General features: G+C 52.2%; 1 long non-coding RNA gene across 1 annotated transcript; it reads left to right on the top strand.

The window, feature by feature from the left end:
* Positions 1-345: 345 nt before the first annotated feature.
* Positions 346-4,253, top strand: LOC105474506 (uncharacterized). The gene is made up of 3 exons (XR_011623790.1): positions 346-2,156; positions 2,395-2,810; positions 3,882-4,253. It is a non-coding gene; the product is annotated as an uncharacterized lncRNA (long non-coding RNA).
* Positions 4,254-16,075: the final 11,822 nt, after the last annotated feature.

Consider the following 16,075-nt stretch of genomic DNA (forward strand, 5'->3'; position numbering starts at 1 on the left):
TGCCCCTCATTCTGCAAAACGAGTGTCACTAGCGGCTTTTACAGACGAAGAAACTGGCTCAGAGAGGTTAAGAGACTTACCCAGGGCCAAACAGCTAAGTGTTGGAACCAGGATCCAGACCCAAGTTTTATGTGCCCTCCAAAGTATTTCGAGCCTGCTTCTCAAAATAAGTAGATGATGTCAAATAAATAAAAGACACTGTCCCTGCCATTAAAAAGCCTACAGCCTATGGGAGAAGAGGTTTAAAATACTGCAGGACATAACTAAGCAATAAAACATAAAAAGATTAGGTGGGGCACGGTAGCTCACTCCTGTAATCCCAGCACTTTGGGAGGCTGAGGCGGGTGGATCACCTGAGGTCAGGAGTTTGAGACCAGCCTGACCAATATGGTGAAACCCCGTCTCTACTAAAAATGCAAATATTAGCTGGGCGTGGTGGTGTTCAACTGAAGTCCCAGCTACTCGGGAGGCTCAGATAGGAGAATTGCTTGAACTGGGGAGGCAGAGGTTGCAATGAGCCGAGATCGCCCCACTGCACTCCACCCTGGGCGACAGAGCAAGACTCAATCTCAAAAAAAGAAAAAAAAAGGAAAAGATTAAAGGCAGCTCACAGGCTCAGAGGGAAGCCACTAGTTATGCCACTCTCCTTTCCACATTCTGCCCTCCTCTGTGGTTTTGTCTCTTACTGAACAGGGACTCCTAGCAGGCATCTGCCCTCATTCTGCTCTGCACCCAAGGTTTTGCAGTTGGTATTTGCCACAACCTTCCTGATATTAACTTGGATGTCGGCCTCTCCCTTCCCCACCAGCTCCCCACCTCCAGTCACCTAAGATTTTGGGGAAATGAAAAACAGTGGCCCTTCAAAACAAAAGGGCCCCAGTGAGCATTGGGAAGCCAATAGGCTTGATGGGACTGGGGAGACCAAGGCAGGAGAGAGAATTGGAACGGTGGAAAGGGAACACCACCAAATGGATGGGTCACTTGAGGAACATTTGCTGCCCTCCTGCTGTGCAGGAGGCACTGCACTCAACCCTGTGGCCTGGACATGCCATGAGTGAATTCAGGTCCCATCTCACAGAGAATACACAGCTTAGCTAGTGTACTCACTGTGCTTGGTTGAGGAGTCTGAAGTTGATAACATACACAATAAATGATGTTTGAGAAAGATTATTCCAGCAGGGTGTGTAGGAGGAAGGAAAAAGAAAGGACAGTGTAGCAGCTGCTGTGAGAATTTGGGCCAAAGGTGGAATCTATGGGGCTGGAGGGGAAAGGGTAAAGGAGAAAAGTAATGAACAAACAATATATTTTGAAATAAAAGCAACAAAGGGAAGAATTTGATAAGATATCAGACATAAGGATGATGAAGGAGAGAAAGTAGTTAAACATTAATCTACCTTTGCAGTGAGTTTCAGGACTGGGAGGGTCATGGTGGGCAATGGGGAGGAGCTGGTGTGAGGGACATGAATATGAGTTCAGTCACTTCTAGGCCATGTAAGGGCAGGTGTCCCGTAGGTGACTGGACTTGGAGATAGGGAAGTCCAGAAGAGCAGTGGGCTGCTGTCTGAGAGTGTCCCTGTCATAGCCTCGAGCAATCACTGACCTGGGATCACGGACAGATTTCAAGCATCAGGAAGAAGGTGGGAGTAGATGGCAGTGAAGGTGCCTCCCAACTGGGAGATGCAGTGTGCATTGGCTGGGTGAGAGCCTGTGTGGGAAGTGTGATGTATGTATGGGAAGGGGGTCCACGGCTCAGGCCTGTGTTGGCATCTTTAGCCACAGAGGGTGCCAGAGATGCCATCAGATGGCAGGAGGCCCAGGTAAGGCACTTCAGCAGCCTGAGGTCCCTCCCCTAGGCCCACCCTCAAAGGCCCTGGAGCCCAGGCCTATGCTGCCTGCCAGGGCCTTTCCCGGAACCACTCCTCCCCGCCTGCCCTGGCACTCTCCAGGCACAAAGCATCCCTCAGGGCACTGCGCAGCACCCCAGGAAGCTGGGACGTGGGGCAGGTCCCCATCCCCAGGAAGAGCCCTGCTCTGGGCTGCTGTCATCATCACAATGGCCCCACAAGATGCCAGGAGACAGCATAGGGACAGCATAAGTCCCCAGTGGGGACCCCAAATGGGACCCCATTTCCCCTGCATAGAGGTGGAAGGAGGAGGTTTGTGGCTAGGTGGCAGGATTCCTGGGTCTTTATTGTGGTTTGGGGGTGGGGGCAGAAAAGCAGGGTCTCAGGCTTCAAAACACCACACCACCTGCCTGTCCCTCCCTCCGAGGAGGAAATCTTCAGGGGCCTTGTGGTTTTGAGGGGAGGGGGCAGGAAGAGACTCTGAACTCTGGGTCAGCTGAGGACAGAGATAGGGGAGATCCTCTTGCCCTATGTCCCACTTTTCTCCTAGGATCCTCTTCCTCGGCTCCCTACTCCGCCACTACCCCAGAACAAACTCCTACCTCTGTTTGCAACTAAGAGTTACATCCCCCATGCCAAGACCTTCCGAGGCGTCCCAGAGGGGTGAGGTTTGGGGAAAACAGAACATGTACACAGCAGCTGTGTGCCTGGCCACACCTGTCGGGTGGGGTGAGGAGAGTGCTCCTCCCAGGTGGGCAGAGCCTGCTGCGCTCAGGCTGGGGGCTGGGAGACGCTTTAATACAGGGGCTAGATGGCAGAGAGATGCGCAAACCGGCCACGTGGAGGTCCAGCGCGGTAGGCTCGGGCGCAAGCAGTGGAGCGGGCCGTACGCTCGCCCCTCCCGTTCCAGGGAGCCGCCGAGTGCCGGGTCGTCGCTGACCGCAGGCTGCAAGAGCGGTTGATCTGGTGAGCGAGCACACCCACTTACCCAGCTGCTGAGTCAGGCTGTTCTCGCTCGCGCTCGCCCGCCCGCCCGCCCGCTCGGGACATTGTGTTCCAGCCCCGGCGCGCTGGCAGCGGGCCCAGGCGCTCACACCAGCCTCCTCGCCCTGTTTGTGCTCGCGGCTTGCGCTCGGCGCGCAGCCTCCCGGCCGCCGCAACCATGCGATTGCACGCTGGGGCAGGGGCTGGCCAGCAACCTCCGGGGTGCGCGTGGGCCCCGCAGCCCTGCCCACTCACCGGCCTTGGAGCACCCAGGCCTAGCCATCCCCCATTTGCCCCTGGTTGGGTACCCCAGGCTTGGGTGGCGCCTGGATTAGCACAGCTGGGGGAGGGAGCAGGTGTGGGGAGCTCTACGAGCAGAAGGAGCCACCCAGGCTGCCGCCAGCGCTCTCCAGCGCTCAGTCCGTGCCTCTCCATCGCTCAGTCCAGGAGGCAAGAGGAGGATAGCTGGAGCTCGCCAGCCCCAGACTTGCGAGACCTGGGACGCAGTCATGTGACAACGGAAGCCCGTGTTGAGGGGGCCAATTCAAGCAATCCCCAGGAGGAGCCTCCCCTTTCCTAGCCTCCCTTCCCTGATCCTTCACAGCAGCCTGGAACACGGAGACTCCAGGGATTCCCGGGGCTGGCAAACCAAGCCCAGCCCTTTTGGACGGTTTGGGAAATCCCTGGCAGGACGCCGGGAGTAGGGAGAGCCCAGACACTGGCGGGTGGGTGTGGACGACAGGGTGGAAGAAGGGCAAGGCCAAGGAAGACGACCCCAAGCTGACCCTGGAATCTGACCCTTCCCTGTGTTTAGCTCCAAACCCCCGGTTTATTCAGAGCCACGTTTTCTCCTTACCCATCCTTCTGTGGAAAGACATCACTAAGTGCTGGTCCTAAAGATCCCACTGTCTCCAAACCAGGGAGGGGACAAAACATTTATATAGCACGTCTGCCATGAGGAAGGCTCTGTGTTGGGTCCTGCTAGAGAATGTCACTATGAGGTTAAGACACAGTCCTGAAGTCCTTTGTTCTCTCTCCTTCCCACCTTCACAGTTTGCTGTGCCATTTCTCATGCCAGGAGTGCCCGTCCTCCCTGTCTACCCATCTCTGCTGCTCCAGTTCATAAAGCTTCCTTGAAACAGTGCCAGCCAAATCTGATTCCCGTCTCCTCTGAACGCCCAGCACACTCAGTTTGTACCTTTCTCACGGCACAGCGTGTGGCCTGTCTCATATTCTAGCGATCTGTTTACTAATCCTGTTCTTCTAACCAGATTAGAAAGTCCTTGAGGCAGAAACAAAGTCTGCTTCTTCTTTGAGCCCTCTCCTCTACTGCCCCCGCCTCCCGCCACCATTCCAACTCATCCCCCACAGGCCAGGCTCGGCACCGGAGTTCATGTTCAATAAATATTGGGTGTATTGAAATGATATCCTCCCCTTGGGCAATTGAAGAGACAAACACACTGCATGTTAGGTTAAATAATAACCCAAGCCAGCAGGTGGTGAGTACCAAATGTGTGTAATAGCTATAGGGACTCAGAAGAAAGAAGGTGGTGATATGGGAGAAAGATCCCAGGAGGTTCTAGGCCTTGAGCTGTGTGTGTGTGTGTGGAGGAGGAGGAGAGGGGAGGGGTGGATGTGACTCATTCTGGTTGACATCACCACAAAACAACCTCCACGCTAGGCACTTCACATGCATTATCTCTAATATTTAAGGTTGGGGGGATAGGATTGGGAGGCTTGGAGGGCACGGTGCCCAAGCCAGGCCCGCCTTCCCAAAGCCAACCAGAGCACAGAGGCAGCCTTGGATCTGGGCTCCCCACCCTCAGTCCCTGGGCCCTGTCTGTTCTCTGGCCTGCCACTCCTACATACTACACCCAAGAGAGCTGCCCAGCACTGCCTAGTTCTGGATGCACTTTGGTCCCACCCTGGTGAACAACTGCCTGTGTGACCTTGGACAAGGCACTTCCTCGCCGTCATCTGTGCCTCTCTTGCAGCCCTTACAGGCTGTGACTTCCAGCCAGTATCCAAGTGATGTTTGCCGCCTTTCCGGGTGTCACCTAGGCTGCTGTGGCTGTCTGCACCCCACATTCCCCCAAACACCCCATGCATACACACTTATTGCTCCTTCCCAGTCTGGAGCTGCTGAGAGGAACAGGGTACAGAGTGTGAGCAGGGATGGTAGGTTTCCTGTGGTTGCAAAAGGAACATCAGGACTTTCCCTGCGGTGCCCCGAGCTGTGGGAGAAGTGGGGGAGGAGGAGGCAGGGCCAACCTCGAAGGAACCTCTGCTCTCTTCCCTCCCCTTTTTAGTGCTCACAGCTCTCAAAAAGGCTGGTACAGTTTGTTACGCTGGGGCCGGAATGTACCGTGTGTTTCATATGGCCTCTGTCCAGTCCTACACTGGCCGCTTTATATTTATACTTCCTTCTTTAGCTGTGGCATCCTGCTGTCAGTTACCCCTACTCTCATCTCCCCATCTTCCACTTGGGCTCCCCAACCCCCCATGGATCAAGAAATGAGTCTCCTGCTTCCCACTCCCAGTCTTTAGGTTCTAAACTCTTGCTGGGGGTGGAAGGGTGAGGTGCAGAGAGACCCTGTAGAAGTTAAGACTCCAGAAGGGTGAAGTCCCCAGTCCTTTCTCCCATTACCCAGCCTTGAAACTGCCTCTGAAGCTGTGGAATCTCCACACCAGGTCTGGAGTTTCTCTGGACCCTTGAGGCTGATCCCTCTCCCCTTGCTAGCCTTGTTTCCCAAGCATTTTAGCAATATTCCCGAGCCCAGCTAGACAAGCCCAGTGACAGCACTATGTAAGTTGCCTCCAAAAGCTTGGCAGACCTGGTAATCACAGATCCTTCCTTGTCAGTCACAGAGAACAGAGGCAGAGGTGGGGGCCTGGCGGCAAGGAGGGGAATCTACCTATACTGTCACCCGCAGCAGTCACTCATTCCTAATGGAATTTGACGCTTGATGATTTCTCAATGATTTTCTGAGTTGTGACCAGTTTAATCTCCTCAAAGTGGCTTAGATATTGAGAGACTAATATGTTTATGATCTGGCCTTCCTCCCACAGGAGCATGGGATATTATTATTCACATCGATGGCTAATCTTGATTGCTTATATGGAGAATTATCTCTGCACAGCAACCCCCACCAGTGTTTGGAACGCAAAGACTGTGGTGCAGGAGACTCACTACTAGACCCATGGTTGAGGTTCAGGTCTTTATTTACAGGATCTCATTTACTCCTCAGAACAATTCTGGGGTGTGGACGCTATGGTTAGCCCTCTTTGACAGTTAAGGAAACTGAGGCTCAGAAAAACAACAGAGCTCAGCTGAGATTCACACTCAGGTCTGTCTGACACCAAAGCCAGCACTTTTTTTTTTTTTTTTGAGACAAGGTCTCACCCTGTTGCCCAAGCTGGAGTACAGTGGGGAGATCATGGCTCACTGCAGCCTCAACCTCTGGGGCTCAAGCAATCCTCCCACCTCAGCCTCCTGAGTAAATGTCCCAAGTAGCTGGGATTACAGGTGTGTACCATCACACCTGGCCAAAGCCCGCACTTCAAAATAGTCTTTGAGTTTGCTCAGATTATGTACCTAAAATGCAAATCCTCCATTTCTCAAGCCTCCAGTCTTACTCCCTCCTCCCTTCAAATGAAGGAGAACTCTGCCTCCTTGGAGCTCCTACATGCCTTGAGGTGTGATCTGACAGCTAGAAAATTGTTTTTAGCCCATTTGACAGGCAGCAATCTGGATGCTAGCAAGGCCCCAGAGGACAGTCTCAGCAGTGGAGTTGGACAGACAGGCCTGCTGGCTGTGGGCTCCGTGTGTCTCTTGGCTGCTTGGCATGCCTGCTGCCCCTCACCCTTCACCCAGGAATAAACTGCCTGGTTGTATTGATTTGGCTCTGGGATCCAGAAACCATGGCTGAGCCTGGTTTCCGGGGCTCTGAAGTCAGGTCTATCTGTGGCACCCAGTGACAGTGACACAGCCTCTCTTAGGACCTGTTCACAGCAGACCTTTGGGAGAAAGCACCACCATTATGTCAATCCCTGGCATTTGTATCAGGCTGTGTACATTTAATGTACCTGCCTTAACTCAGTATGATCTTAATATGCCTCTAAAGTAAGAATCAGACCCACTTTCCTGCTGGGAAAACTGAGGCAAGAGCAGCTAAGTTGCATGCCTAAGGGCAAGAAACTAGGTTTGTAGTTGCTGTCTGGGGTGCTTTGTTTCCTATCACAGGGCCTCTCCTGAGCTAAGAGAGGAAAAGTTTTCCAAGATGTCCTGATGATGTGTGGGCTTTCACTCAGCCCTATCACCCAAGGAAGGGACCACAGCACCACGCTGCCCATGCCAGCCTTATCTGCCTACCCCCAGGGGATGAAGCAGGAACACCAGACATAATGTATTTAGTTGGCCTGTTCTGGTCTCTGGCAATCTGTCCTCTATGGCTTTCATGGGCACATTTTGTCTTTCTGAACTTCTTCTTTCTCTGAGTTCATTTTTCTTTGTTTATTTTTCCTTCTGAATTTCTCTCTCCTTGTTCACTGAGAGTCCTGTTTGCCTCCATCTATCTGTGTTTACTTTTTATTTTTGCTTTTTATATTTCCAGTCTTCTGGGAATTTTCCCAAGATCCCTTCTGCCTTCTTCCCTCCAACACCATCTTGTTTCCCAGAAAGCATCTTCCATTTGTTCCTACCCCCATGCCCTATGCCTCACCTTGTCCCAAGCTTCTTCCAGTGTCAGATTGCTCAGCCTTGTTAATCCAGTGGGTACTTATGGAGCACCTACTGTGTGTCCCAGGAATTGAGTTAATGCCCTAGGAACCAAAGTCTAACACCTGTGCCTGAGCATTTCTTTATTTATTTTTATTTTTATTTATTTTTTGAGACAGAGTCTCTCTCTGTTGCCCAGGCTGGAGTGCAGTGGTGTGATCTCAGCTCACTGCAACCTCCGCCTCCTGGATTCAAGCAATTCTCCTGCCTCAGCCTCCCAAGTAGCTGGGATTACAGGCGCCCGCCATCACGCCCGGCTAATTTTTTGTATTTTTAGTAGAGACAGCATTTCACTGTGTTGGCCAGGATGGTCTCGATCTCCTGATCTCATGATTCACCCACCTTGGCCTCCCAAAGTGCTAGGATTACAAGTGTGAGCCACCACGCCTGGCCATGCCTGAGCATTTATTAAGCACCTACTGTGTGTGTGCCAAGTATTGTGCTACAAACTGGGGATACAAAACCTGGTCGCTGCCCTCCTATGGGCTACTTGGGAAGTCTGAGTCCCTAGTTTACTTAAAAACAGATCATTATAATGTCTTGGGAAGTTGGGGACTGGGTGTGACCAGAGCAGAAGGTTCAGGGAGAGAGGAACTGGCCAGGCAGAGCAAGGGTGCAGGGCGTTCCAGGTAGAAGGAATAGTGTGTATAAAAGCATACAGGCGTGAAGCAGCCCGGTGTTCTCTGGTGGGCACTGGGAGTTGTTTGGTCTGGCGGGACATGGAGTGCAGGTTGGAGAGCCCGGGGAGATGAGGCCAGAGGCAGGCAAGCCCAGATGGTGCAGAACCTTGTGTTCCAACAAGAGTTGACCTTTATCCTGAAGCAGCCGAAAGCCCAGGCAGCCTCATGGTTCCCTGCAGCCCGGGAGCTTCAGAGCTGAGTCTGGGTCAGAGCCAGGCCCAAAGCACTCTCCTCTGATCCCCCATTAGCCCACATTCACAGCCCTCAGCAAGGCCTGTGAGAGTTAGTCACTTAAATATAATGCTATTTCCAAAGCTCATTCATTCATTCATAAATGTTTAGCAGGCTCTGATGTTTGCCAGGTGCTGCTCTGAGCACCATGAATGGGTCATTAAACCCCACAGAGGTTCCAGCTTTCAACAAACATATATCCTTGGCAGTTGGGAAGGGGACAGACCATAAAAAACCAAACAGAACAAAGAAAGAAAATTTCAGATCACAATATGTGCAAATAAGAAAATGAAACAGGGATGCAATGGAGTGTGATGGGCGTCTGCTGAGTAGTCAGGGAAGGCTGCTCTGAGGAAGGTTATGTTTGAGCTGAGACCTGGTTGACAAGAACAAGCCAGTCATGTGAACATCTGCAGGCTGAGGGTTTCAGGCACAGGAAACAGCACAGCACATGCAAAGTCCTCAAGGCATGAAAGAGCTTTGTGTTTTCCAGGTTTAGAAAAAAGGCTGGGTTCAAATCCACCACTCTTCAGTAATCCTCTGCAAGGATTATTATACCCATTTTGTAGAGATGGAAACTGAGGCTTGGTCAGGAAGGTTAGTTTGTTGATCAGAATCACAACTGGGAGTACACATTTTGGCTGTAAAGCCACTATTGTCGGCTGGGCATGGTGGCTCACGTCTGTAATCCCAGCACTTTGGGAGGCCGAGGCAGGCAAATCACCTGAGGTCAGGAGTTCGAGACCAGCCTGACCAACATGGAGAAACCCCATCTCTACTAAAAATACAAAATTAGCCGGGTGTGGTAGCACATGGCTGTGGTCCCAGCTACTCGGGAGGCTGAGGCAGGAGAATCATTTGAACCTAGGAGGCGGAGATTGTGGTGAGCCGAGAGCATGCCATTGCACTCCAGCCTGGGCAACAAGAGCGAAACTCCATCAAAAAAAAAAAAGCCACTATTTTTGGGGTATTTTGGGGTGTGTGCACGTATGTGTGTGTGTTTTTTTTAAACAAAAGCATCAAGTTCAGCAACCATGTGTCCTAAATTATCTAGAATGGTCAAATTTCTAAAATTCTTTTTTTTTTTTTTTAGAGACAGAGTCTCACTCTGTTTCCCATGTTTCCCAGGCTGGAGTGCAGTGGCACGATCTCAGCTCGCTACAACCTCCACCTCTCAGGTTCAAGCAATTTTCCTGCCTCAGCCTCCCAAGCAGCTGAGATTACAGGCACCTGCCACCACGCCTGCCTAATTTTTGTATTTTTAATAGAGACGGGGTTTCACCATGTTGGCCAGCCTGGTCTCAAACTCCTGACCTCAGATGATCCACCCACCTCAACCTCCCAAAGTGCTGGGATGAAAGGCGTGAGCCACCGTACCCGGCCCTAAAATTCTTACTGTCTCCTGGACAGTCATCTTGGACATGCTCTGTGTTCCATAACATGACTTCAAGCCTTGTCTTTGTCATGTACTACCAGTGGGATCCTAGACTAGCATTTCAGCACTTTAAGCCTCAGTTTCCTAATTTGTAAATAGGGAGGCATTGTAATCATTCCAATATCACAGGCTTGCTGGGAGGATTAAATGAGATCATCCACATCAGGGTTAGCACAGTGCCCAGAATGGCATACCTGTGAAATTAATGGCGATTCTTCTTTATTGTTACCTTGGGAAGTGGAGGCCAACTGCAGGATGATGGTAGCTCCAAGCAGCTGGGGACCCAAAACATGCACAGAGAAAGAGAGACCAACAATGTGAGGCCTCTGATGCATGAGACAGGCAGGGGAGTGGTGGGAGGAGAGAGCAAGAGTGAGCAGCCAGGAGGGCCTCTTCCCTTCCCTTTACCCAGCCTCTCACTCCTCTGCTAGGATCCTACATTGACACATCTTGTACTTCCTGTTTCCAGGGAAATTCCTCACTGCCAGACTGCACCCACCCTTGAGGACCTCACAATCTCTTTGGGCAGAGCAGAAGCCAGACAGAGACAGGGACTACGAAGCGACAATCCCCAGCCCTGTGTGTTCAAGGAGCCCCCGAGGGGCAGGCAGCCACGCTGCAGAAGGCTAGCCTCACCGACCCCCAGGGAGCCCGGCGTGGGCTGCAGGGACAGAACGCTTCTCAGAGGAGGTAGGGACCCCATGGAGTACGTGACACCGGGCCCTCCAGCTGCATGCTCCAGTTTGCAGGATAGAGACCCCTCCCCACCCATTCCCAGCCTTCCCTGGCTTCCTGCTCTGCTGCTGGGAGGCCCTGTCACCACACATGCGCGTGCACGCGCTAACACACACACCCCTCCCGGGCACCCCCGGAAGACCAGCTGCAGCTGGGGGTGGGGGTGCACAGAGCACAGCCAGGGTTCTCAGATCCCTAGTCTGCTCTCCCACCCCGCCCTAGCCCCCAACTGCCGAGCTGCTTCTAGGTTTAAAGCAAAACATGACTCTGTCCTTCCTGCTGCTCAGTGGCAGCAACACTGCCTCGGGTTATTTTTAGCAGGGATGCAGGGAAGGCACAGTTCTCCTTGACTTTAACTAGGGACAACCCCCAACCCCCAGCCAAGACTCACTGGAGGAGGCCGGGTACGGAAACCCCCCTCCCAGAAAGGGGAAATGGTGTGTTTTCTGTTCCTTCAATTCACTAGAATGGGAGTTGCAGTCAAGCTTGGGGTTGAACTGATGGGAAATTCTAGGTTCCAAAGCCTATGTGTGGGCTCTGCCCCATTCCTGGTCTCTGTGTTTCCATGAATCCGGGAAGCGAGAGGCACACGGTGTCTGGAGTGCCCCGTCTGTGGGTGTTGATGGGATCCCTGGGAAACTGTTTGGTTATAGCCAGGCTCTGTGGACTACACAGGGGCACCAGGCATTGTGGGTGGTGTTTCACAGGCGCTGGCTAAATAATTCATTAAACTGAGCATGTCCATTCCTTGTATTTTTCCCTATGTGTATCTTTTAGATGCTAGCAGTGCTTTATGAGGTATAATGTACATACATTCCACATACAGTAAAATGCACAAATCTTAAGTGTACAGCTTGATGAATTTTGACAGATATATCTGCCCATGTAACCATCACCTAGATCAAGATTTCAGACATTTTCACCACCTCCAAATTCCTTTGTGCCCTCTTCCAGTCAGTCTCCACCGCAGAGGCAACTGATTCTGATTTCTATCTATCACCATAGATCATGTGTGTGTTTTACAAAGTTAAAAGAAATACAGCTGCTGTCACAGAAGAGGGAAATGAGCAATAAAGTTCTTAACATGAAAGGGAGGCCTCAAAAAAGGGGGTTACTGGAACTGGAAAAAAATGAAGGTATCATTGGCCTGGGAAACAGGAGGTTTCAGACTCAGCCCAACCCCTCAGGGTTGGGACCAGAGGGCTTGGGACACTTCTTGGAGCAGAGAGGCTGTGAGTTGGGAGGGGGCAAAGGGAGGGCCAGCCGTGGCTCAGGCCCAGCTGCCTCCTGTTCTGCTAGAGGTCCCTGCCCCTCCTCCCGGCCCTCCCCACTGCACAGTTTCAGCAAGGCCAAGGCTGCAAGGAAAGGTTCTCTCAGGGGCATCCCCCCAGAGGGAGAGTTTAGGGCCCCTGTGTAGTTAGGTTATTTGTTTTTCTTGCCTTCCTCTTCAAGGTCTGGGACTCCTACATCCTTTGTCCTGCCTGGGAAGGGGAGAGGCTGAGGCTGTCAAAGTACAGTGCTAGGGAAGAGTCACGATGCTTTTCATTCTGTCCTTCCTTTCTTCATTCAGAAACAGTTATTTGAGCACCTATGTCGTGCCGTAGATTCTGCCAGGTGCTGGGGATAGGAGGATAACTAAGCCACATTTTAGCTTGCTATGGAGTCCCAGTTGGCATTCCCAGGTGAGGCCAGGCCTTATACCTCCTTCATATTGGAGATGAGGGGCCCAGAGAGGGGAAGTGACTTATTCAGAATCACACAACTAGCTGCAGGCAGAGGAAGACAAAGAACAGGGATCCCTGATTCAGCCCTAGATGGGGACAAGAAAGCAAAGGAAACCAAACCAACAGCCGACTCCCCGGTGTTCCCTCCTGCAAGCTTTTTAGGATAACAAAAAGCACTGACCTGGAGTAAGAGGACCTCATTTCTACTGCTAGGTCTTAGAAACACTTCCTCTCTGTGGGGGTCTCAGCTTTCTTCCATGAACACGCGGGAGGCAGCTTGCAGAGGACCTCTGACTCTCGCAAGCACACCCTGCATTTTCCTGCCTCTGTGCCTTTGCTCGGGTTGTTTCTGCCGCCTGGAATGCCCCCTTTCCCCTCCCACTTCCTTCCTCTGACATTCTCCTAATCATTTATGGCCTAATTCAAATGCCACCCCCAGAGGCCCCCCAGTCCTTGGGCATCTGGGGAGTGGTGTCACCCAGGTCTCCACTACCAGAACAGACAGAGCCTCCTCCATTTTGCAACCCTCCCATCCTAGGGCACAGCCTTCCAGGGAGATGGGGTCAGTCACTTTTGGAGGAATTTAAGGGATTTATTCCTCCCTTCCTACACTTTCACATGCCCCTTTTCAACATTCAGAGACTGATGTCGTCCTTCTGCTGGGCCTCCAAGACATTGTGCTTTCTGCTGGCCATGCCAGCCCAGGCTGGAGCATCAAACTTGGGCACTTCTGGCAAAGGTGGCTGCCCTGGGAGGTGACCCCGGGAAGGACAGCGGGGCCTCTGCCAGAAGCACAGCTGCCCCACCTCAGTTGTCCATCCTCATTCACAAACACCCGAGCAGAAATCCTCCTTCCACCACAAACACATGACTCCTGTTCCCACAACCATATCCAGACCCACTCCTACCTGCCTGCCCACAACAGCAAGTTTGTGAAAATGTCCCCCACTGCTCCCACAGCTCCCCTGCCCCTCCCGTGGGTGGGCATTGTCACGGGTGCACATTCATTGCACATACACACAGGGCACACACAGACATGCACATGGGCGCATAATGGGCAACACAGATGTGGACACATGCATGCATACACACAGATGCATACATGGGCACATAGCCCCACAAACACATGTGCACATGGAGCACACACTCACACATACATGAACACACGGGCACACAGGCACATGTATGCACACACGGGCGCACAGGCACACACACTCACACGCTGTCTCATGATAGGGGGCTCCTCTCCACCCTCAGCTCTCAGGCGAGCCTAGCTCACACGCCTCGAGCTGAGGATGCTGTAGGGGAAATGTAGGCTCAGTTGCTGGTTCCCAGCTGCCTCTGGCTTTATATCCAACTGGAGTCTTTTCTATTAATTTTTCCTACTGATGGCTCTATGGGAATGAGAGAGTGCACAAGAGCTGTGGGTTTACTCTGAGACAGCACCTTGTTTGGGTGCCTGGCAGGAATGGGGATGGGGGGGCAGTGTAAGGATTCCATCACTTCTAGGAACAAAGATCTCCAAGGAGCTGAGGTTTGGTGAGACCAGTAAACACAAGGCTGGTCTTTCCTCTCACTGCCACACTCCTCCCTCCAGCCCATCCATTCTTCCCACTGCTGCAGATGCCCCAGGCCCATGCTCTCCCCTATGGGGAGGTGGGAAGGCTTGGAAGAGGGCTCAGTCCCAAGGTTGATGTGGCAGCTTTGGGACTGGCAGCAGGGTTCCAAGCTGTCTAGACCCCTTCAACAGAAGGGTGGCTTCTCTCAGACTCCTCCAGGGCAGCACAGCAGAAATCCAGAGACCAGCCAGTTAGGGGAAAATGTTTGCGACCCAGTTACCAGATCTCGAGAGTTGGGCAGGGAGGAAGCTTGGATTCAATTAAACCCGATTCAGCTGCAGTCACTGAGTACAGAGCATGTACCTGGGATGGGTTGGGGCAGGTAGGAAGGGTGAGGGGTGGCACAGAAATCACAAGACACAGTAACTGTCTTCTAAGGGTGCGTGTGTCTTGGTGTGAGAGACTGGGGAACATCACATAGGCAGAAGAACTCCCGAGAGCAGAACTCAAACACAACGTGCTGCACACAGGCCATCGCCTCTGCCCACCCCTCCCAGAGCATACAGACACTGCCACTTGCCTGATCTTCCTGTTATCTTCCCTATTTTGTTTTTCTTTTAGAGTCAGGGTTTCTGTTGCCCAGACTGGAGTGCAGTGGCACAATCATAGCTCACTGCAACCTTGGACTCTTGGGCTCAAGTGGTTCTCCCACCTTGGACTCTCGAGTACCTAGGACTATAGGTGTGTGCCACCACACCCAGCTAATTTTTTTTTTTTTTTTTTTGAAACTGAGTCTCACTCTGTTGCCAGACTGGAGTGCAGTGGTGCGGTCTTTGCTCACTGCAACCTCCACCTCTTGGGTTCAGGTGATTCTCCTGCCTCAGCCTCCCAAGTAGCTGGGATTACAGGCATGCGCCACCATGCCCAGCTAATTTTTGTATTTTTAGTAGAGATGGGGTTTCTCCATGTTGGTCAGGCCGGTCTTGAACTCCCGACCTCAGATGATCCACCCGCCTTGGCCTCCCAAAGTACTGAGATTACAGGCTTGAGCCACTGCGCCCTGCCCTCACCCAGCTTATTTTTTAAAATGTTTTTAGAGACGAGGTCTCCCTACCCTGTGCCCAGGCTGGGCTCGAACTCCTGGCCTCCAGCAATCTTCCTACCTCGGCCTCTTGAGTTGCTGGGATTACAGATTCGAGCCATTGCCCCCAGCTGTCTCCCCTATCTTGGTAACTAATGTCACATGGCAGCCCAGGACAGAAACTTCTGGGCCACCCTAGATTCTGCCCTCCCCTACCCCATCCAATCAGTCCTCACATCCCATGGGTTATTCTTGTCCCATCCTTTCCATCCAACCCCTCTTTCAGGCCTCACCACCACTGCCTTGGCGTTTCTCACCACTTCCCTCCCAGGGCTTCTAATAGCACAGGGGCTAGAAGGATCTCACCTTCAGGTTTATACCATCCTCTCTCTCCGTTCTCCACACGGATGCCAGAATGATCTCAAACTCCTGAACTCAGGTGATCTGCCCACCTTGGCCTCCCAAAGTGTTGTGATTACAGGCATGAGCCACCACGCCCAGCAGAACACAGAGTATTTTTGAAGAAAATACATTTTGAGAGTAAAATGCTATACATCTTTTTTTTTTTTTTGAGACAGAGTTTCGCTCTTGTCACCCAGGCTGGAGTGCAATGTCTCCATCTCAGCTCACTGCAACCTCTGCCTCCCGGGTTCAAGCAATTCTCCTGCCTCCCGGGTTCAAGCAGGCACCTGCCACCACACCCTGCTAATTTTTGTATTTTTAGTAGGGGCGGGGTTTCACCATGTTGGCCAGGCTAGTCTCAATACCCTGACCTCAGGTGATCTGCTCACCTCAATCTCCCAAAGTGCTGGGATTAGAAGCATGAGGCACCGTGTCTGGCCTTATTTTTTGTTTTTTTGTTTTGTTTTGTTTTTTTCTGAGTCTCACTCCGTTGCCCAGGTGGGAGCGTGGTGGCATGATCACAGTTCACTGCAGCCTGGACCTTTTGGGCTCAAGCAATCCTCCCGCCTCAGCCTCCCAAATCATTGGAATTACAGGTGTGAGCCACCTTGCCCAGCCCATCT

This window comes from Macaca nemestrina, chromosome 5, assembly GCF_043159975.1.
Source record: "Macaca nemestrina isolate mMacNem1 chromosome 5, mMacNem.hap1, whole genome shotgun sequence".
NCBI classification, from domain to species: domain Eukaryota; kingdom Metazoa; phylum Chordata; class Mammalia; order Primates; family Cercopithecidae; genus Macaca; species Macaca nemestrina.